Source organism: Pinus tabuliformis, chromosome 2_2 (genome assembly GCF_031772625.1).
Source record: "Pinus tabuliformis cultivar Carrire ecotype Pingquan chromosome 2_2, CPIR1, whole genome shotgun sequence".
Lineage (NCBI taxonomy): Eukaryota > Viridiplantae > Streptophyta > Pinopsida > Pinales > Pinaceae > Pinus > Pinus tabuliformis.
The window spans coordinates 76,232,781-76,257,142 of record NC_142300.1 but is presented as its reverse complement, the minus strand read 5'-3'; positions in this window follow the sequence as shown (position 1 = coordinate 76,257,142).

The window sequence follows — 24,362 nt, the reverse complement described above, 5'->3', positions numbered from 1 at the left end:
CTAAACCTGATAAATCATGGAGGTCCTCTGAAAGAATGGTCCAATTGGAGGCTAAAGAAGGCATGGCCTCCTAACAATAAACATCCACTTCATGAGTTTTACGCTGAAGAGGCCAATCAACCTCATCTAATATGTTAGGAAAATGAGGATGTTTTTGTTCTACCATATACTCCATTCTCCCGTGAGTGTTGGTGTAAGCTTGTTTTCCACAAATCAATGGATGAAAATGCACTAATCCTATTGACCCATCAGAATGATGAACTTCAGAAATTGGTACCTCTTCATACATGGCACAAGTCTATAGAACATTCTTAGAATTCACTTGTGACACTACTCGTGGTTGAATGCATGACTCATCTAAACATGAAAACTGGTCATGAGGTATTTTCTACTGGGAAATCACTTCCAAGAAATATTTCTGTCATGTCACTTTCTAAATTGGAGACATTAAGTGCTTGCTCTATTCCTTTAAGAAAGATGTGTACTATTCAAACTGACTAAAATAAAAATTATTTGAGGTTTGAAAGCATTAATGCCACACTAAAATCAATAATAATGGTGAAGCACTTGTTTCAATCCAAAGGCCATGAAAGACAGAATTAAGGTGATATATTGAGATCAATATTCAGATTCCAGAGTCGCATGGGAAACAAAGCAATTAGTAGAGGTATAGCTGGGTAGAGAGTGAAGGCAAAGCAAGCACCATTAGCACCAGAAGTTTACCCGGTATAAGCGGGGGTGGAGGCAGCAAAGCGAATTGTTTACCCAGAGGAGGAATCGAGCCCAACATCCCTTCCAATTCCTATATATAGGTGTTACTGGATTTCCATTTCTTGCTTACCTTTTAATACTAACATATCTCTTAGGGCTGTGTTCGGCAAAGGAATGAGTGGAACTACCCTGAAATATGTTGAAGGAAGTGTAACTAGGTTCTGTCTTCATAAATGAACTTTTTATATTTGTAATTATTCAAGAAAAAAAGTAATATTTAATAATATATGTCAATGAGTTTCTTGCTCATTGAAGTAGGTCTAGCACATCTCAAAGTGCTATAGGTGAGTCAAATAGTCAAGAGAAAATATTGAAGGCCTTAAGGACATGTTACACTATGTATAAATATATATTAAAGTCAAAGTGAAACCTCCTAGCAAGGTCAAGTCTACTCCTATGTAATGACACCTTCAAGCATGCTACATCACCATGGAAAATCTGAGAAGCCTGCTCAACAAATAAGACACCCAAATTCCCTCCTAGTCGGCCTACAAATAACCCTCAAAGTTGGCCTACAAACAATCAATTAAGTCGGCCTATATGACGGCCTTAATGGAGGGAAAATCCTCTATTTATAGAGGTTGTCCACTCTAAATATAACGCAGAACAAAAGCTATGAAATCTGAAAGAAAAAGAGGAGACAATAAGGTCAAAGGAATCCAAGGAAAAAGGTCTACTAAGGCAACAGAGAGAAGAGGAAGAACAACAGAGATTGAAGGATTGTTTCTAGGGTTTACAAAGTCATATGTGAGAAGGAATGAGGGACATTCTGTGGCTATATTAGCAATGAAATTGCAGTGGTATATTCTTTATTGTTTGGGCTAGTAACTAGGCCTACAAAGGCCTCCTACTCCAACATGGAAGGAAGAATCTCAAGCAAATGAAAGAAGAGCATATGAATCTAGTGATCTTCCCACACATGCGAGAAACTAGGGTAGTAGAATAGCAACACTATCATGCTATCATATCTCATTAAGGATCTCGGTTGGTCAATGTTGAAGTCTACTTGTGGAAGGATAGAAGATAAACACCTCACTTATAAGACACACTCAAGAAGGTTTATTCCAAGACAAGATTCATAAGAGAACAAAGTGTCAGAAGAAGGAGGATGAAGTGCCATAGAACAAAGTGCCGAAAGAAGTGCTGGGGTATATGGGGTAGAAAGGAGTAAAGACTTGACTTGTTCTTGGATTATCTCTTATTCATGGGTCTAGGGTTTGGCATTGATCAATAGAAGCTTCAATAAGAGAAATTCACTAAAGGGTTTTCCTCTAAAGAGAAGAGAGGTTTTGGCCCTGGCAGAGAGCCAACATCTTGTGTTCTGTTTTTCTGTTTTGATAGCAGTTTGATGAAGTAAACTCATATGCACTAATAAGAAGAAGAATAATAATAAGCTAACAAGAAAAATAAGAAGCTTCCACAATTTTTTATCAAGTAATGAAGAATCACACTACACTACTTTCCCTAGATTCTTCAACATGGTATCAGAGGTAAGGTGACACATCAAGGAAAGGTTAACTCAAGGACACTCATCAAGGAGAAGCATCTACAAGGTTGACGAATCAAGCCTACAAGTCTAAATCACTTCAAGGTAAAGAAGGGTCTACAATCCATCATTCATCAATGAGGTCTGCAAAGCTAGAAGAAGAGCCTTACAAAGACACCTACAAAGAAGAGAAGATTAAAGAAAAAACTACATCAAGCTACAAGTTTTCAATAAAATCTCATCATCAAGCAAGTCCACTTTGAGAAGGAAACTTGAAGAACATCAAGATCTAGAAAAGACAAGCCATCAAGCCTTAAAGAAGGAAGAAAATCCATTACAACTCAAAATATTTCAAGTAAGTACATGTCCCCTTCTGAATTTACATCAATCTCTTTTTGCAAGGAAAACAATAAATTGGTAGGTACCAATAACTTTATTTCATGGAAGAAGAGGATTGATCTAGTACTCAAGGAGAATGAACTCCTAGAGCTTGTCAAAGGGAATACCACTATCCCTGCTAAGGAACAGACTCAAGCCTTAGCCAATTACATTAAGGATGCAACAAGAGCTCAAAGGATTCCGATAGAATCAATCAAAGACTTTCTCATTCCTTATGTCTCCAAGTTTGAGACATCAAAATAAATTTATTATAAGCTAGTAGAGCTATTCTAAGTATCCACAACTAGAGAAGTAATATCTTTGAGAAATGAATTATACAAGATGAAGATAACAAAGGAAGGAATAGATCCCTACTTCATGAAAATCTCTGAAATGAAATATAAACTTCAAGAGCTTGGGGAATTTATGTATGATAGAGAGATGACAACTGTAGTACTCAATGCTCTACCTGAGGAGTGGGGAATCTTCACATCAAGCATATATTCCAAGAAGGAAGCAACCACTCTCAATGAAATGTGGTCTCTATGCAGGATAGAGGAAACCAAACTTAAAGCAAAAGAAGATGTGGGATCAAATGAGCAAGAATTTTATACCATGGCTAAAAGAAAGGGTAAATTTGGTAAGTTTGGTCCACGAAGAAAAAAAAATAAAGACATGTCCAAAATCCAATGCTTTTGATGCCAAGAATATGGATATTACAAAAGGAATTTTCCTAAGCTTAAAAAGGACAACAAAAACAAAAGAAAGAGGTAAGAATCTCACTTGACTCAATAGGTGAAAGAAGAAGGAAAGAAGCAAAAGAAGGAAGATCCTCCGATCTCTAATATGACTAGGTCAAACTCTTTACTTCTAGACTTCTTTCAAAGTTTTTGAGTAATATAGGAGCATGTAGGAATACGATTAATATTGCATGGCTAGAAATATCCTCTAGAATCTAGAAGCATTATGTACATAGAATTATAGATACTCATGAAGATGTAGCATTTATGATAAGAACAAAAATGCATAAGTAGAAATATATTCTAGAGTATAGGAGCATGGCAGATATATCTCAAGATATTCATGTAGAAGAATCATACTGTTATGAAACCAGCTCAAAAAAATATAGAATGGATAGATCAACGCCTTAGAATTTAGCCTCTTCGAGAGGGAAACCTCCTTTACATTACATAAATGAACAATTCTTGGATGATTCAAATGACAAAACCTCCTTTCTATATATAGGAGTCTAAGGAGTCACAATATAACCCAGCCGACCTAACAATAATAATATAAAGCCACAAAAATAACAATAGAGGGATTCTATGGGGCATAGTAATAACAATATGGGGACAATAGGGGCACAACAATATTAATAAGGGATACAACTACAATAGTAATGGGGTAATCACTAGTATTACAGGGACCTAACATGCCCCTTTCCTTCAAGAAAGTGTTGTCCTCAACGCTTGAGTAGTTCTGGATGCTTCTGTATAAAATTTTCATCCTCCCATGTGGAATCTTCAGCGGATAAGTTCTTCCACTTGAGAAGATACTCCGAAATTGATCGATTTCGTAGCTGTCAAGTTCTTGTTTTTGTGACTGCTTCCGGTTCCAATATAATTTTTCCTTCCTTGTCAAGTTCTGGCAATATTGTTTGAAATGGGAGCTTGTCACCTATAACCTTCTTTAAACATGAAATATGGAAAACTGGGTGCAATCGAGAAGTTGCAGGAAGCTCCGATTTGTAAGCCATAGTACCAATCTTTTGCAACACCTTGTACGGACCATAATACTTTGGTGATAATTTATTATCATTCTTAGCTTGCTTGAGGGACATTTGCTTATATGGTTGTAGCCGTAGGAATATCCAATCATCTACATTAAAACTTCTTTCGCTACGATGTTGATCTGCCTGTTGTTTCATTCTATTCTGTGCCAACACGAGGTTATCATTTAAGAGTTGGAGGACTTGTTGTTGATGTTCAATGTGATGTTCCACTGCTTGAACCTTAGAATTTTCTCTTAAATATGATGTGATGGATGGTGGTTGATATCCATAAAGTGCCATAAATAGGGTAATTTTTGTTGTTGTATGGAAGGAAGTGTTATACCACCATTCAGCCAGAGGCAACCATTTGACCCATTGTGTTTGTTTATCAGATACAATGCAACGAAGATATCCTTCCAAACATTTGTTTACTATCTCAGTTTGCCCATCAGATTGAGGATGATAAGATGAGCTATGAGCTAACTAAGTACCAAGACAAGAAAATAATTATGTCCAAAAATTTCCAATGAAAATGGGATTTCTGTCACTTACAATAATCTTTGGGTTTCCATGTAGCTTTTGAATTGTTTCCATAAATGCAGTAGAAATTGTACTGGCTTTAAATGGATGTGATAATGCACAAAAGTGTGCATACTTGGTAAGTCTGTCAACTACCACCATGATGACACTCTTTCCCTCAGACTTGGGTAAAATTGTGATAAAATCCATTGAAACCTCCTCCCAACATTGGCTTGGAATGGATAAAGGTTGTAATAGACCCGGTGTCTTAATTGTTTCAGCTTTATTTTGTTGGCAAACCAAACATTCTGCCACAAACTTTTGAATATTCGATTTAAGTCCATCCCAAAAAAAATTCCTTCTTAACCCTGTGGTAAGTTTTTACAAATCCTGAGTGCCCTCCTAAGGGAGAAGTGTGCAATTCCATAAGAATATTTTGTTTTAGTTGGGAATTCTTACAAAGGTATAAGCGATCTTTGTACCATAACGAATCATTTTTCCAGCTAAATGTATCAGATGTACTGGAATCTTGTTGTAACTTTTGAATAAGTGCCCACACTTCTTCATCATTCTTCCATTCCTCCCTTGCTTCGTTTATCCAATCTGGTTGGATAATAGAAATGGCGCACAACAATGCTTCCACATCCTCATCCTTTCTTGAGAGTGCATCTGCCACCACATTTTGCTTCCCTTTTTTAGATGATTTCAAAGTCATAACCCAACATCTTTGCGACCCACTTTTGTTGCTCTTCATAAGATAATCTTTGTTATAAAAAGTGTTTAAGGCTATCATGATCCATTTTTACCTTGAAGTGTCTTCCCATTAGGTAGGGTCTCCATTTCTTAAGTGCATGGAGTATTGCCAACATTTTCTTCTCATAAATAGCTTTGTATAAAAACTTTCGCTTGATTGGACGACTTTCAAAAGCAATGGGTCTTTCATCTTGCATTAAAATAGCACCAATTCCATTTCCTGAAGCATCACATTCCACAATAAAGGCTTTCGTGAAGTCCGGTATAGTTAAGACCAGTGCTTGGCACATTGCCTCTTTAAGATGTTCGAAGGCTTTTGTTGCTTCGGAGTCCATGAAAATGCATCTTTCTTCAATAATGTTGTTAGAGGTGCTGTTATTCTCCCATAATTCTTAACAAACTTCTGATAATACCCTGTCAACCCGAGAAATCCTCACAAATGCTTTATGGATGTGGGGATTTTCCATTCCTTAATGGCTTTAATTTTGCTAGGGTCTACCTTAACTCCTTCATGAGATACAATATGACCCAGATATTCCACCTCTTGTACTCCAAAGAAGCATTTGGATCTTTTTGCATATAATTGTTTTTCCTCCAATAGTTGTAGCACCCTGTCAACATGTTCAACATGATCCTTCCAAGACTTGCTGTAGATTAGTATATCATAAAAAAATACTAACACAAATTTTCTAAGGAAGGGTTTAAAGATGGAATTCATCAAACCTTGAAATGTAGAAGGTGCATTGGTAAGGCCAAAAGGCATGACCAAAAATTCATAATGACTGTCATGAGTTCTTAATGCTGTTTTCAGAATGTCTTCAGTCTTCATTCTGATTTGATGATATCTTGAACGAAGATCCAACTTGGTGAAGTAAATTGATCCATGCAATTCATCCAGTAATTCATCAATGACAGGAATGGGAAACTTATCTTTAATAGTGAGCTTGTTGAGCTCCCTATAATCCAGACACATGCGCCATGATCCATCCTTCTTGTGCACCAATACTACTGGAGCAGAGAAAGAACTTTGACTAGGTTGAATTATACCCGCCTCTAGCATTTTTGAAACCATACATTCAATTTCACTCTTTTGGGCATAGGGATATCTGTATGGCCTGATGTTTGGAGGAACACTTCCTGGAATCAGATGAATAGCATGATCATGATCACGAATAGGTGGGAGACCTTTGGGAGTCTCAAATACCATGGAATGATTGTCCTGGAGATCTGGAGAAATAGATGATTCCAACGTGGAAACATCTAGCGAACATAATTGTGCAATTACACCTCTTTGTTCCTTTTTTAGAAGCTTTGTCATACTGTTAGAGCTACTTATCTTTCCCGGTTCCCCTGCAATACCCCTTAATTCAACTTCCTTTCCTTCCATAGAAAATTTCATGAAAATTTCTTGAAAATTAAAAGCTATTGTACCCAAGGGTTGTAGCCATTGGGCTCCTAGTACAACATCAACATCTCCCATTGGAATGGAAAGCATTGGGCTATTCAATACATATTCTCCCATGGATAGCTTGATATTATGGCACTTTCCAGAGAAATTTATCGTTCCTCCATTTGCAACCATCACTTGACACTCTGGTGCTGGATATAGGAAGCAATTCACTTTTTTTGCTATCTTACAATGAATAAAATTGTGGCTACTTCCTGAATCAATCAACACTATTACCTTTTTCTTCTTGATTTGTCCTTCTATCTTGATGGTTTGAGGAGTGGTAATTCCAGCCAATGCATTACAAGATATGGTAGGATTCATTTCTTCTTTATCTAGGCTTTGTTCCTGGAGTATATCCTCTTCTTTTGACCTTTCTTGCTCCTTTTCTTCTTCCTCTTCACAATCGATGTAGAATAATTTCTTCTCAGCACACTTATGACCTTTAGTGTATTTTCTATCACAACTGTAACAAAGCCCTTTTGCTCTTTTTTCTTCCAATTGTTGTGCTGTCAGCCTTATAGGTTGTGGAAGACTAGGGGCAACAACACTTCCATCTTTATAGTTGCGAGTGGTATGCTTCCTGGTTGCCATAATTTTGCTTTCCATTTTTCTTGCTAACCTGAATGCCTTCTCTAATGAATCAGGTTCCCAAAGGCAAACATTATGTTGGATATTATCCTCTAAAGTCCCTATGAACATATCAATCTTATGCTCCTCTGGAATATGTTTTACCCTTATGTTCAATTTTGGAACTCCTCAATGTGCTCCATTATTGAACCCTTTTGTTTGAGACTTATCAATTGGATTAAAAAAGTGTTGCTTTTTGTATCCTCATAATGTGTTGTCAATTCTTCCGTAAAAATTTCCCAAGTTATAATTTGTTTACGAGAGAAAAGCCATTGATACCATACAAACTGATTTGGTTCCAAATATAAAGTTGCAATACGTACCTTTTGTGTGTTTTGCACATTATTGAGATCAAAAAATTGCTCCATTTGTAATATCCATGTTGTGGGATCCTTGGCATCAAACTTCCTCGTATCGATTTTTGGAATATGGTGGGTCTTCGATCCAACATTAGAGTCTATGAAATCATGATTAACATTTCTTTTGTTCTCATCATGAGTTTCCTTTACTACCCTTTCACCATTAGTAAGCATTTCTTGTAGAAACTTTGTCAAATCTGTCTTCAAATCTTCCATGCCTGTCTTCAAATCTATCTTCAAATCGTCCATCTTAGCTTCCATGCCATTCATCTTAGCTTCCATGCCCTTTATCTTAGATTCCATGCCATTTATCTTAGATTCCACGCCATTTATCTTAGCTTCTGTTAGCTTTTGTGAGAGTGACATTTGTTGCACTTGGTCTTGTAATTTTGATATATCATGTAGCATTTCTTCCTCTTCTTCATGAGTCATGCTAGGGCTTTCAGGTTTCTTACTAGGTGTTTGCATTTTCTTTCCTTGGGGCATCAGTTACCGATAATAATGCTCTACTATGCCCTTTGAATTCTTCAAAATAATTTTTCAAACCAAGCTTAAGAAAAAATTTAAAAAAATCTACACACCTTTTTTCACTTTGTAGGAGCTCGATATTGCCTCTGATTTATCTCTGTAATTTCAGATCATCTAGTTCTAAAATTGCGACCTGCAGTATTCCTCTGTGTCCTCTTTCCAATGCCACCAGTCTGATCCAAATTGGATTCTCCAAGGAAGAGTTATGCCAAATCTCCCACAGTGACTTGACTATAGACTAGTTCAGTAGAGAAAACTTGTACGACATTCCACGAGTCACTGTTTCGACCTTTTTCTCTGAAAAATTTATACAAGAAAATACAGTCCATTCTCTTTCTGCACCTTCTTATGAAATTTCAATCCGAAGCTCAAAGAGAAAGTTATGACTATTTTCCTTAGATCACCTGTTTGGAATGTAATTCAGGAGTCTACAAAAAGACCAACTTCCTCAAATCATATCTCCGCAAATATAGCGTGAAAATCTCTGAAATTCGGACCCAAGGTTCAGTGCGATTTCTTCTCAAATGGGTTTTTTTTTAGCTTCTGAAACATCGCAGAAAAAAGGTTATAGCGAAAATGCCACGATCACCTATTTGGAGCAGCGAAACCCTAGAATCCAAAGCTCTGATACCAAATGTTATGAAACCAGCTCAAAAAAAGATAGAATGGATAGATCAACGCCTTAGAATTCAGCCTCTTCGAGGGGGAAACCTCCTTTACATTACATAAATGAACAATTCTTGGATGATTCAAATGACAAAACCTCCTTTCTATATATAGGAGTCTAAGGAATCACAATATAACCCAGCCGACCTAACAATAATAATATAAAGCCACAAAAATAACAATAGAGGGATTCTATGGGGCACAGTAATAACAATATGGGGATAATATGGGCACAACAATATTAATAAGGGATACAACTACAATAGTAATGGGGTAATCACTAGTATTATAGGGACCTAACACATACCTAGTATAGGACCTCATACATGATGAAAGAAAAATTGATCATGATTAAGAATCTTAGAAAACCTCCATTTATCAAAAGAAAGGAAACATTTGCAAGGCAAGGATATTTAAAATCCTATGATGGGATCTTCAAAAGAAGGTTCATGGACCAAAGCAGATGTCTAATTGGGAATCCCATTCATGGGTTTCAAGAAAAGAATGATATGCAGGAAAGCTAAGATGAAGTAAGAAGGACCACACAAAATCATGATCAAAGGACAATCAAGATGAGGTATGTATTCATCAAAGTTTAAGTCATGTTATCATTTGTATGTTATTAAGTCATGGGTATAGTTCTATAACATGATAAAAAATGAAAGAATTCATTTCACCAAGAACATGCTCGAAGGCATGTACCACAATGCAATGAAGGTCAACAAAATAATATGCTCACACAAGGAGCATAAGATTGCTGACTAAGAAGCAATGAAGGAATGCTCTCACAAGAAGCATTAGATGGTTGACCTATCTAATAAGAAGCAAATGAAGAAAGAGATCAAGCATGTGGAAGAACACCATGATCACCGAGAATCACTATCTGACAAGATGCTTTAAATATATCTCCCGAAAGAAGGTAAGACAACTCTGATAAAGGAAGAAAGGACCCTTGACACCTATGAAGGCCTTGGAGATATAAAAGATACAGATAACTGATTCTACTCTACAAAGATGTCGTGATGAAGAAACCATCCAACAAAAGGCAATGTTGAAGCAATATCAGGATGAAGTCATAATGGGCTACTAGGTCGAAGCATGTAAACAAGCAAGTACAATGAAGCATCCATGAGAAGAATATTTTGAAGCATGGACAAGATGACAAAGGAGTAGCCAAGATGACAAGAAAACCTGATGTATGATATGAAATCCACTTTCCTTGAATAAAGCAATGACATGACAAATTAGGGAGGAAAGTGATCAATGGATGGTGCCCTACCTAGAAGAAGTTCGAACAAAGACTTCATGACATCAAGAAAGGAAGGAGATCAAGCAGCTGAAGGACCCACGAAGAAGAATTTATTGATGAAGGAAAGAGTCCCCAGTTAAGAGGGAGCTCTGGCAGGTCCCTGATTAAGATGGAGTTTTGGATCACCCCTGATTATAAATGAGTGGACATTGTGTTTTCCATTTCATGGGTCATGCACTAGACCAGGACTAACAACCGTAAGTCTAGATGAAGTCCATGAATGGAAATGTAGACACAAGATAGACACAAAATTCTTGTCTTCACTTGGGAAGAAAGAATGGGTTGATTGGGTAATCATCCGGCATCTGATACTCTTTGAGGATGTGTAGGGCATCCAAGACAAGAGTAGGCAAGAGGACCGATATTCTTTGAGGGTTGGGAACCCAAGACAAGAATAGTCCTAGAAGGTCATACTCTAAGAACACTCGGGTGGGTATGTACCTTGAGAGATAATGATGAAGGTATATGTAAATCATTGGTCTCTCTAGCATTATAGCTCATGATCTCATGAAGAGATGGAGCTATTAGTCAAGGCCTTGCACTATGACAATTCTGATTGATATGATGTTATAACGGATGGATTGCTAATTCGGTTTCTCTTTTGTGAATTCATTAAGATTGATAATAGCCAAACACCTTATAATGTTGTATGAATACCTCCCTAGTTAAGAGGGAGTATTGAAGGAAGTGTAACTAGGTTCGGTCTTCATAAATGGACTTTTGATATTTGAACTTATTCAACAAAATAAATATTATTGTATAATATATGTCAATGATTTTCTTGCTCATTATAGTAGGTCTAACACATGTCAAAGAGCTATAGATGAGTCAAATAGTCAAGAGAAAATATTGAAGGTTGTAAGGGCATGTTACATTATGTATAAATATGTATTAAATTCAAAAGGAAACCTCCAAGAAAGGTCAAGTCTACTCCTATGCAATGACACCTTCAAGAAGCTCCTTCAAGCATGCTACATCACCATGGAAAATATGAGAATTATGCTCAACAAATTAGCCACCAAACTGCCCTCTTAGTCGACCTCAAACAATCCTCAAATTTGGCCTACAAGCATTCAATTAAGTCGGCCTATATGTCGGCCTTAATGGAGGGGAAATCCTCTATTTATAGAGGTTTTCCACTCCAAATATAATGCAGAACAAAATTTTTAAATCCACAAGAAAAAGAGGAGACAATAAGGTCGAAGGAAGCCAAGTAAAAAGGTCTACTAAGGCAACGAAGAGAAGAGGAAGAACACCGAATATTGAGGGACTGATTCTAGGGCATACAAAGTAACACGTGTGAAAGAATGAAGGGCAGTCTGCGACTATATCAGCAATGAAATTACAGTGGTATATTCTTTATTGTTTGGGCTAGTAACTAGGCCTACAAAGGCCTCCTACTCTAGCATGGAAGGAAGACTCTCAAGCAAAGGAAAGAAGAGCATATGAACCTAGTGATCCTCCCACACATGCGAGAAACTAGGGAAGCAGAACATCAATACTATCATACTATCATATCTCATTAAGGATCTCGGTTGGTCAACGTTGAAGTCTACTTGTGCAAGGATAGAAGAGGAACACCTCACCTAGAATACTCACTCAAGAAGATCTATTTCTAGACAAGATTCATAAGAGAACAAAGTTTTGGAAGAAGGAGGACGAAGGGCCAGAGTACAAAGTGTCGAAAGAAGTACCGGAGAACAAAGTGTCGAATGAAGTGTCGGAAGAAGTGTCGGGGTATATGGTGCAGAAAGAAGTAAAGACTTGACTTGTGCTTGGAGGATCTCTTAGTCAGGGGTCTAGGGTTTGGCATTGATCAATATAAGTTTCAATAAGAGAAATTCACTAAAGGGTTTTCCTCTCAAGAGAAGAGAGGTTTTGGCCCTGGCAAAGAGCCAACATCATGTGTTCTTGTTTTTATGTTTCGATAGAAGTTTGATGAAGTACACTCATCTGCACTAATAATAATAATAATAAGAAGAAGAAGCTAACAAGAAAATAAAAAGACTCCACAAATTGATATCAAGTAACAAAGAATCACACTACACTACTTTTCCCTAGATTCTTCAACAAAAGAGTGCTTGAATTCTTCACCGTATTTGTTTTAGGCATGTTGATCAGCTGGTTCATTTATTTTTATTATCACCCTATCAGCAGTAAAGTCCATAAGCATTGGTTATAAGTAATAATCAAGTTATGCTTGAAAAATTCTTGGTTATGGAGTGAAAATACAAGGAAGATTCTTATAAGAATGAACACACATTAATAAAACAACCATATAAACATTGTGTCTTCTTTTATCTTCCTCTCATAGTGTATAGTTGTATTGCATTGGTGTTACAATGTGCAGTAGCTATAAAAAATGAGTGTGAGAATAGTGAACAACAAGTTTTGAATTAAGGGAAAAGTAGTAAGAGTGTTTCCCTAGCATAAAGGGCTAAAAGAATGTTACAATGTACATTCCCTTAAAAAACCAATTGTGTCGCTGCTTCTACAGTTTCAAAAGTTTCAAGCCAGAGGCGTGTTAGATTTTGAGGGAGGTGAATCTCGGTTACCCATTTGCCCCATTGCATCCATCGAACTCCTCGGTAGTGTTTTCTCATGGCGTGCTGAGCTGCAACTGCAATCTGATCTCACCTTTCCATGCTTTCCTTGTTGCTTGAGAATGAGAATGGTGTTTGGAAATAAATGCTATCCATGTTCATTTAATGTCAGTGTTTGGCATTTAAGTAGAAAAGGTGCGTAATAAAGTAAAAAGTTTAGTGAAGGACATTTTATAAAAAATTTAAATTTAAAATTTAAAATTTGAAAGGCATATTATAAAATTTTATTAGGTATGGTTAGCCTGGGTTATATTCATTATAGTTTAAATAAGATATAATGAAATAATATGTGTATATACTTTTAAAAAATTAAAAAACAAATTGAAGAATATTTTTATATTTTACAAGGAAAATATATAAAATTTAATAACAAGATTAAAGATTGGAAAACTATTATAATATTATGGTGTAGGTGATATTCCAATGAGTGACAAAGTAACACATGAACATTTAGATCTTTATAGCTCGGATGGTGGTCTGTGGAAATATTGGAAAGTTTTATGGGTTAAATGAATCATTGAGATGGTTGTCTTGATATAGATATTGGAAAGTATTATGGGTTAAATGAATCATTGAGACCGTTATGAACCCATGGATCAACTGCACCCATTGTTTTCCTGTGACCTTTTTTAAAGAAAATCCTCAATTGATATAGTGTAATTGTAGAGAATTCATAACTGACCAATATGCACCTCTCTCCCCCTCCAAACCAGGTTGAGAATAGGGGTGGGTGCTTAACACATAGTTGAGAACATGGGTGCCATACATGGAATTATGTTTTAGTTTTACCAAAAAATTTCAGGACTATTTTTTATTATTAACCACATCTTTATTTTTGCTCCAAATGTTGCAACTGACATTTTCACTATTAGTGCTACTCTTTCCTCCGCTACTTCTTTACGAAATTCCCTTTGCAACATTTGGTGCAATTTCCTGTTAATTTTAATTGCAAAAATATAATATAAGAGTCCAAACTCACATTTTCCCACAACTATGTTTACTTTATTTTACTTTTATTATTTATGGCTAGTAGTTTTGTAATTTTAAGTAGTGGATTATAGTAGGTAAGTTTTGAATACAAGATTACAATCCAAGAAAACATGTTCATGGTCAATGATATATCTTTAGGAAGATTTTTTATCAATAATGCATAAAAAGTATCTTCTATTAAAATAAAATTTTGGACCATGAATGTTCAAACAACATTTAATGTAATAAAATATGAAAATATGATTTAGGTATAGTATAATTAAAATATAAAATCATTTTATATGATGATCCAAAATTTAAATAATAGATGGGATATGTTGTGTATATCCATTATAGGTTGTTTGTACAATAAATAAATTTCAATAATACAAGTAAGAAAGGTATGCAAATTTTACCTGGGACTTTCATTGATCATGTGATATTTATCCAAGTCTAAAGCTTGCAATGCTTCAAAAAATAAGAACTACCATAATACCTTAACCATGGGATACCTTGTAAGGGATTCCTCCACCAATATTTACTTACAATCCCAAAGAGAGAAAACATACAAAGTATTCAAAGCAAAAAGAGATATGATATTTAACTAGACAGCTTATTTTATCACAAATACATTTTAAAGGGCTATAGACGTTTTCATTATAATGTATATGGTAATAGTTGTAGGCTTCAAAAGCTCTTAAGACAATTCCTCACTAGTTTACTTTATCAAGCAGAGAAACTTTTAAAATAATGAGGATTTTCTTTCTTCTAGCCATGACACTAAATGAAAGAATAGTATGTGGGTCTATGCATCATAGGGTCTAGCCCAATATCTATGCATGTACTATCGACAGGTGGTCCATTATTTAACATAGCCTCATAACCATCTATAATTAGGTTTAGAGTTTTTGCATGCCTCAATCCTTAATCAATATTATGGTTTTGGATCCTCTAGAATATTCTTGAAAGTCAACACAAGACAAGCCCCATGTGAGAGTAATATGGATTCATGTGGCATCCACTCAGTTCCATGATGGTCAATAAAATAGGTTAACTTGTAGGGGGAATAACTCCCTCATGTGAACTCTAATTGAGGTGATTTCATTAATGTTGGAATTTTTTTAGTATGTAAAACAACTTTGAGGAGTTGATATCTATTATTGGAAATTTTTTCATTACAAAAGGTGTTATTATATACCTAAATCCGGTCTTGGAAGTTTTTAAGTCTAAATCACCAAACTAGGACCTACCCTTAAAATGGGCCTTGCAACCAATTCCTTCAATTTTTCTACTTAGAAAGTACAAAGTAAGGCAAACATTATATTATCAATAGAAACTACAACCCCTCCCCTCTTTGGCAGACCTTCATAGTTGATAGTAAATAATAGAATCTATTTAAATAGTGAATGTTTACCACATTTCCATTATAACATCTAACCTACATTTTACATTCTTGATATATAATGAACCAAAATTTGAACCTAATACCTTCTGTAATTGCCTAATTTAATGTGTAGGTCTCGACTTCTTGCAATAATAATAACTTGGGAATCAAGTGATGGAGAGCCATGATGTGTTGGAATGAAACTAAGATGGCTCATATCCCCCTACCCTCTCCTCTCTTTCCCATGTACATGCACCTAATTTCCTTTCCAACTATCTACTATCTTCCCATGCATCTCTAACACCCTATACTTGATTTCCTATATTTTAAAAGGTTATAAATTGTATAATTTCCATTACCAAAAACTAATAAAAAAATGCAACACATATTTTAAAAATATCAACTATATAAATTGTACATATTTGTTAAAAACCTATAAATTTTACAATTTCATCACCATAAATTAATAAAATATGTAACACTACTTTTAAAATATTAAGTATATACATTTTACATTTTGTTTAAATATGTAAGGGTGGTCCAGAGTGAGGGGAGTAAATTTTAATCATGGAGAAAAATAGTATCTACTTTTGCATAGGGATTAGGAAAAGTTACTATAACTAGGAAAAATCTTACTCATAGTGTAATGGATATTGATTGCAAAGGGTGAAAGGGTTAACTTGTTTAAAATTGTTGAAGGTTCCATGGTCATTGTCAAAGCCATGAATGCTTTGTGATGCTGGAGGACAAGAACCAGAAAAACATTATCATTAGGATTAAAATGGAATCCAACTTCCTTTCACATTCATCCTATTTCCATATCAAAAGACACCTCAACTACATGGCAAACAAATGGGCTAACATAGCTTTAGACCTTGAGATTGGAATATTGTTGAAAAATAGGGGTAGCATTATATATTATATCCCATAGTGCTACATAATTATAACAAATAGTAGAAACGTACACACATAAATCACTCATGATTTATCTTGGAAAACCTTTACAAGAAAAATCAACTAATTGATATATTATTCTCTTGACCAAACCTGGCCAAATGAGCCTTCACCACTCACTTCCTAGCACATTACAATGAAGTATCCTCAAGCCTTTTAAAGGGTTCATTACATGCATTCCATGAGCTCAATGCCATGGGTCACCACTCTCACATCAAACATCCTATTTTTTTCCCACAATATTGCTTTATCATTGTGATATGCTAATTAATACCTTGTCACAAGCCTAAAACAAGCCAAATCCTTCGCAATAAAGGTGTCCCCCTAAAGCCAAAATCTTTCTTTGATACAAAATGTAAGAATAAAAAATGTAAGAGAAAGTTGGTTATAACAAATCATAGTGACTACACACATAAATCACATGTGATGGATCATGGAAGACCCTTATGAGAAAAACTAACCAATAGATATATTATTCCCCTAACCAATAGATGCATGTGCAATGAATGTCATGTGTATATTCCATAATATTAATTGGTATCAGAGTTGTTTATAGTAGAAGTGTGAACCAAAAAGGGAGATGGGTGTTTTACAATCATTACTCTCCTTGCTCCAAATTATCTAATTCTGCCTTAAACTTGATGTTTTGTAAAAATATTCAAACTTTACCATATTTTTACCAAATGTCCAAGAACTCCGTGAGGTATTACCAAAATTAACACAAAGCCTATTCATGCAAGATACATGTATATATTCTTCCATACTAGAAACAAAATCCATCTATTTGTTTTTTGTGATTCATCTCCAAAAGTATGAAATTGTTTTGCTAAAGAGGGTTTTCGACTAAATTTGGTAATTTTTGGTACTTAGAAAAATGCACATAGATAAAAGTAAAATGCATATTGAAGCCACTTTAAGGATCAAAATAAATTTATGTAATATGAATTGGATTGTTTATGCAATTCCATTCATATTATGTCATGACTAAACTACTACATTCTAATGTTCTTGAAAACAAAGTTGCTCTTATTTCCTACATAATTTAGGAAAATAAGCTTTGAGTTCAAATTTGAGACCTTGAGGTTTGATGTGCATTTTAGTGAAACCATGTGAAAAATATTAAGCCTTTGAATAATAGTGAAAAATTAGGGTTTTGACATTTTGCCATAATTAGAACTTAAAAGTTAGAGATGGTTATAATTTGAGAAAAATTAGCATCTAGTTATTTTCATTACAGTACGAAATCCATGAAGTCTATGAATTTATTTCATGAAAATTTCTACCACTTAGTTAATTGGATATGTACTTTGAATTCCACAAACATGTGCATACTTTATACATGGGAGCTTCACCTTGTTGACCAACATCTTATCACATCCATTCATAAAAGGGGTATTAAAATAGTGAAAAATTAAGCTAATATATTATCGATATTGGTGGGGTGGATGAAGGGTACAAGGGGGTCTACAGGCATTTGGGTTACAAAAAGAGGTATGCATTAAAAATTAGGGATATCTAGTAAAAAATGTTTTTGGGGGGGGGGGGGGGGGGTGTTGAAGGGCTAAGCAAAAGATTTTTAGGAGGTATTTGTCAATATTTAGTGAAATTATGGGTATTATTTAATGTCCCATGAATGCACATGTTATCATTGAGAGAAGACCTTGTTATTTTGTAAGATTGTCCACAACCACAAAAATCACATCCTTACCTTTTGATTTTTGTAATTTGTAATGAAATACATTCATAGCTCATCCCATGTTTTATAATGTATGTATGAAGGTTGATGTAACCTTGGATTCTTGTTGATAATCTTTCCTTTATTTCTTTGGCATTGTTGACATTCTCTTACAAAAAAATTATTATCTTTCTTCATTCTTCCAAAAAAAAGTATTTTTTTTATTCATTGATATGTTTCAAGGAACCTTTTGTGTTTTGCATGGGAGTGTTATAAGATTCCCTTAATATTTGTTAAAAAATATCAAGAGAAATTAAATAAGAAAGATAAATTTACCCGCAACAAAAAATACACATAAACACAATCAATTTTTCCTAGAAAAACCCCAATATAGGAAAAGAAAATAGATAACATAATATTCTAATTGTCCCTTAGCGAAAACCCAAAAAAGTTGCCCAAGTGATCCTTCACCACTCACATCCATGACACATTACAATTAAGTCTTCCCAAGCCTTTTGAAGACTTCATTACATGCAATCCACTAGCAAAAAAACATGGGAAACCAAAACCACCATTTTTTACCAAGTAACTTTGACTCTTTCATTGAGTCAAGTTTACCTAAAAACCCCACCTTAAACTTTAAATGGGTTTCCTTTGATAAAATATGACCAAATCAACCTAGTGAACCAACGTCATTCACCTCAACGCCCTACACCCTCAAAGTTTATATATAAAGAATCTAATAATCTAGCATTATTGATCTGAATTGGATCCATAAAGAAGAGTTGTCAGAGAACCATGACTATAGCAGGTCAGGACAGGCTTCAAAGAATTAAGAGCAGCGATCAAAAACACCTCTAAAGAGTGGTAGTTAGCAGCCAGCGTGGAACGAAGAGGACCTTGGTCAAAGCGCGTTGACTGAGGCCCATGGAGACTGCGCGAGAGACGAAACTAGCCCCTGGGAAGCCCAGATCGGGAAAAGGAGGCAGTTTTTGATGCGCGATTAGAGCGCATTGCTGGGGAAAACCCCTCGAGAAGGAGAGGCCCTGAGTGCTCGGTCACATGGGAGCCGGGAAAATAGTGGGGAAAAGGTGAAAGGCTAAGGTAGACCCCATGCTACAAAAACCAGTGATATTTATCGGGGGCACCCTTGGGCAGTAAGCAGATTTGGAGAAAACAGAGTGATTCCACTCAGCGCCCAACGCATGGCAAGCGGAGGAGAGAGAAAACCGCCGCTCATCGCGCGTTAACAATCGAGCAAGTCAACTGCGCAAAATGTGTGAATGGCATCGGATCTGGAGGCCCTAGATCTAACAGCTGAGATTGCGCCCGATGGGGAAAACGGAATTGACAGGGGAATAAGCTATAATCTATAAGAATTTCAGGTCCTATTTGACTGCCAAGGTGGCAGAAGACTCATTCCATGACGTAACCGAAGAATTGAACCGATGAGGGAAAAAGCTGGTGCAGTTCGCCGGAGGACAAGTGGCCACCCCCTGTGAGCCTGATGATAAGCCGAAACAGGGAACTCCAAGCGAAGCTACAATAGGCGATCCGACGGAAGTGGAAGGGGAATCGAACAACCATGAGCTGGAACGGCTTTAAAGCCATGAACATACAAAGCAGAAGACACCAAAAACGGGGAAGACAGAAGATAGAGAAAACAAAGAAAGATAGTGAAGCAAAGAAGCAGAAAGAAGACAAAGGGTCGGGCTAACCAAAGGCAGCGTCGAGCACCAGAGAGCTTGAGAGATTCAAGCCATCCCTGAGAGGATCTGTCAACAGGACTGAGCATCACACTGGGCTCCCTCCATTAAAGGCCAGAGAGGTCAAAGAGCTAGTGAGGAAAAGAGTCTGTGCACTCTAGTGGCTTGGGGGATCCAAGAACCACCTTGCCAAACAGATTCTGTTTCAGGAGACTCACATTTAGCCCCTTCATTATAATTCTCTGCTTTAAGACACAATAAAAGAAGGCCACCACTGAGAGCTAGATCGGAGATGTAGCCCTGGAGGATAGGGTGAACTCCTTATTAAATTCTTGTGTTCTTATATTTGCTTACTGTATTTCTCTGTTGTTTTCCATTTCAAGTGTCTGTGTATTTGCAATCTGATCGATCCGTTGCCTAAATAACATAGACACACACCAGCACATGAGTCTGTAATACCTTCATGTAAATAAATATTTAACTGAGATCACTAATAGAGTGATTTTTAGATCAAGTGGTATCAGATCTTTAGGTTGTAAGGTTAGACAACCTTGTGTTGGTTTAGCTATTGAATGCTCACTAGATCAAAGCTCAAATTAGGAGAAGGAGAGTTGGTCAAAACTAATCCTGAAATTGGGAGAGTCTATCCTCAGAAGACAATGTCATAGGAAGGTTCTGTGGGACCAGACCCTCAATTCATAGAATGTTTCCTAGCCATAAAGTCCATGGTAGAAGAAATGTATAGGGACTTTAGGAAACATAAGGATGGAGACTCATTCGACTTTGAACAAGACAAAGAAGAAGATGAGTCTCACTTCCATGAGCACTCCAAAGGAAAAGGGAAAGAGGAAAGCTACACCTCCTAATAGTCCTGTGCATAACAAGAAAGCATCTTTAATCAAGCTAGATGTTAAATTTGATTTGCCTATATATGATGGAGAGTTAAATGCCGAAAAGTTGGACAATTGGATTAGACAAATTGATGTTTATTGTATAATATAGAACATCGACTCAGACAAGAGTAAGATCCAGCTGGTAAGCCTACACCTAGGAGGCACTGCCTTGGTTTGGTGGGAAGGCAGAACCCAAGCTGATATGAAATACATGGTAAGACTATCTCTGTCTGGAATGAATTTATTTTCGCAATCAAAAATCAGTTCTATCCATTGGCCTACACGCAACAAGCTATGATGAGTTGGCAAACTCTTCGGCAGTTGAAAGGGAAAAGTGTGCAAGGGTACACTCAAGAATTTAGAAAGAGAGCATTGATTCTAGGAATCTCATTAGACTCACCAGAGACTCTGTTGAAGTACATTGGTGGTCTACACAGCTACATGAGGCATGCCATCCTCATGTTTAATCCCACTAGCATAGATGAGGTATATGTACAAGCTACTCATCTAGAAGCTAGAGGAAAGAATGGAAATCCAGAAGTTGGGGGACCATCCCAACCCACTGCAAGCAAAAGCAAGGAGAAAAGAAAGCAGAAGTGGAAGGTAAGGAAGGCTAACAATGCACAGAAAAGCAAAGCTTCATGAACTCACTGTAAAAAGGATGGGCATGATGATGAGCATTGTTGGATTCTGCATCCAGAGCTGAGACCTAAGAAGTTCGAGGGCAAGAAGAAGAAGATTGTTGTAGCTATTCAAAAATATTTGGGGTCAGACTCGGGAGATGAAACAACCATTACAGCTGCAGTTATAAGAGGTTGTCAGCTTTAGAGAATGCTGAAATCAAGAAGCAGGTGCAGGAGTTGCTCGAGAAGGGGTTCATTAGGCCTAGCACATCACCATGTGGATCACCAATCGTTTTGGTGAGAAAGAAAGATGGCTCGCGGAGAATGTGCATTGACTACTAAGCACTGAATAAGATAACAATTAAAAATCGTTATCCCCTTCCTCGCATAGATGATCTTTTAGATCAATTGAAGGAAGTTGTTTATTTCACCAAGCTAGACTTGCACAGTGGATACCATGAGGTCAGAGTTGCAGAACAAGATGCATGGAAGACTGCTTTCAAAACAAAGCAGGGATTTTATGAATGGCTGGTTATGCCTTTTGGCTTAACTAATGCTCCTGCTACTTTCATGAGATTAATGAATGATGTACTCATACATTTTTTTGATGATTTTGTTATTGTGTATCTGGATGACATTCTAATTTTTAGTAAAATGTGGGAAGAACACTTAAAGCATGTTAAGAAGACATTAGATGTTTTGCAAAAAGAAAAACTTTATGTTAAACTCTCAAAATGTGAATTTGGCAAAACATCTTTGAATTACTTGGGTCATATAGTAGGGGGTGGTGAATTGAAGATAGATCCCTCTAAAGTGGCAGTCATTGTAAACTGGCCTAAGCCCAAGTCTGCTACAGAAGTGAGAAGCTTCTTAGGAGCAGCACAATATTGGAGGAAGTTCATTTCTAACTTTTCCTCAATTGCAGCTCCCTTACATGCTTTAATAGGATTGAACAAGGTGTTTCAGTGGGGAGGCAAACACCAGAAAGCCTTTGACACCTTGAAATAAAATATTAGTAGAACACCTGTACTAGCACTGCCTGATCTGCAAAGACCATTTGAGATCCAAACAGATGCCAGTGACTATGCCATGGGAGCAGTGTTGACACAACATGGTAAACCCATATGTTATCATTTTGAGACTTTTAATCCTGTAGTATTTAACTATCCTACATATGATAAAGAATTGTATCATTAGTTCAGAGTGTGAAAAAGTGGAAACATTACTTAATGGGCAAAGAGACAGTAATAGATATTGATCATTAACTACTTCAATATCTACACTCCCAAACTAAGTTGCAGCAATCAAGACACTATAGATGGATGGGTTTTCTACAACAGTTTCATTTAGTCATCAGATATAAAAAGGGCATACATAATAAAGTTGCAGACATGTTATCTAGATCCATTATAAATGCATCTACTATACTTAAGCATAATTCTATGCTACATAAAAGCTACATTGAACAATATGCTCTTCAATATCTACACTCCCAAACTAAGTTGCAGCAATCAAGACACTACAGATGGATGGGTTTTCTACAACAGTTTCATTTAGTCATCAGATATAAAAAGGGCATACATAATAAAGTTGTAGACATGTTATCTAGATCCATTATAAATGCATCTACTATACTTAAGCATAATTCTATGCTACATAAAATCTACATTGAACAATATGCTCAAGATATAGACTTTAAAGATGTATATGCAACTTTGAGTCAAGGCAAACGGGTAGAAGAATTGGATTACCATGTGAAGGACCGTCTCTTATACCATTGTGGGAAACTCCGCATTCCACAAACTGAGTGAATAAAGATAATTAGGGAAGCACACACTTCTATGATATCAGGTCACTTTGGGGTAAGTAAAACAGTTGCACAGCTGCAAAGATTTTGTTATTGGCCAAAAATGAATGAGACAGTTTCTAGGTATGTAAGAGGGTGTACTATGTGTGCTAAAAGCAAGCCCAGCAATAGAAAACTAGGCTTGTACACTCCATTGCTAGTTCCTTCTCACCCTTGGGAGAGTGTTTCCATGGATTTTGTTGGAGGATTGCCTAAATCTAGAAAAGGTCATGATTATCTATATGTTGTTGTGGATAGGTTTAGCAAAATGTGTATTTTAATACCTTGTAATATACAGATTATAGTTGAACAAACTACAAAACTGTTCTTTGAACATGTATGGGTTCATTTTGGATTACCCACTTCTATTGTATCTGATCGAGACACCCGATTTGTGGGGAAGTTTTGGTCAAGTCTATGGGAACTAATGGACACCAAACTAAAGAAAAGCACAGCTTCTCATCCACAAACTGATGGCCAGACAGAAGTAGTTAACAGGACAGTGATCTAGTTACTAAGAGGATATTGCAGCAAACATCCTAAGCTTTGGGATGAACATTTGTGTTATGTACAACATGCTTACAACAGAGCCAAACATTCTTCTACACAGAGATCTTCTTTTGAGACCTGTTTTGGTTTCATACCAAGGTCTCCTTTGATTTTTTCTTTGGTAAAGATACCACAGTTGAGGGACACATTGATGTGGACAAGGAAACTAGGTTCATTGAACAAATCCAGGAGATCCACCAAGTAGTACAGGAACAACTGGAAAAGAGCCAAGCCAAATATAAGGCTAGACATGACAAGCATCGAATGGAGCATAGTTTTCAAGTTGGTGACCAGGTCTGGCTGTATATCAGCAAGGATAGGATGCAAGGTGAAGGTAAGAAGCTAAAGCTTATCAGGTATGGACCTTTCAAAATACTTGATAAGATTGGTGAGAATGCTTTTCGCCTTGATCTACCAGCTTACATGCACATCTACTTAGTCGTAAATGCAGATTTCTTGAGATTGTTTGAACCCTCACTGATTGAGGATCCTGAAGAGCAAAGTCAATTGCCTTCAATTAACGACCTGTGACCTGAATATCTT